This window comes from Nestor notabilis, unplaced genomic scaffold (assembly GCF_000696875.1).
Source record: "Nestor notabilis isolate BGI_N333 unplaced genomic scaffold, ASM69687v1 scaffold27040, whole genome shotgun sequence".
Taxonomy (NCBI): Eukaryota; Metazoa; Chordata; class Aves; order Psittaciformes; family Psittacidae; genus Nestor; species Nestor notabilis.
Genome location: NW_009912887.1, coordinates 1 through 498, shown reverse-complemented (window position 1 = coordinate 498; position 498 = coordinate 1).

Here is a 498-nt window from a genome sequence, read left to right as displayed (position 1 = left end):
GCTCCTTTAATCTTTGTGCAATGTTATAAGCACTTTAGTTAGCTTCATGTGCTGCTTTACATCCTTCAGCTCTGAACGCAGCATCCTGATGAAATGAGGGGACCGGCTCTTTCGAAGTTAAAGAAATAATGCCTAAGCAAACTAAAAAGGATTTTGTTATAAATTACTAAGAGGAACATTATGCAGCCAGATCCATACGCGATATTGCAATTATTAACCCATATTGTGTAAATTTACCCCCACCAGCTGCAAACACAAGAGCATGCACCACAAACCTACAGCTGCCCCTCGCCCGAGCAGGCGGGCAGAGCAAACACTGACAGCTATGGCACCTCCGATCTTCAACGCGTTATATACTCTTTTAGGACCCGTGCGATGAAACGCAGCCAAGACCGATACGCACCCGAAAAGCCCGTCTCGTGTGACCGCGGCCTCTGCAGGTCCCGTTAGTGTTTGTAAAGCCACCCGCGCTGCAGCCCGTACCCCCCAGCACCCCTC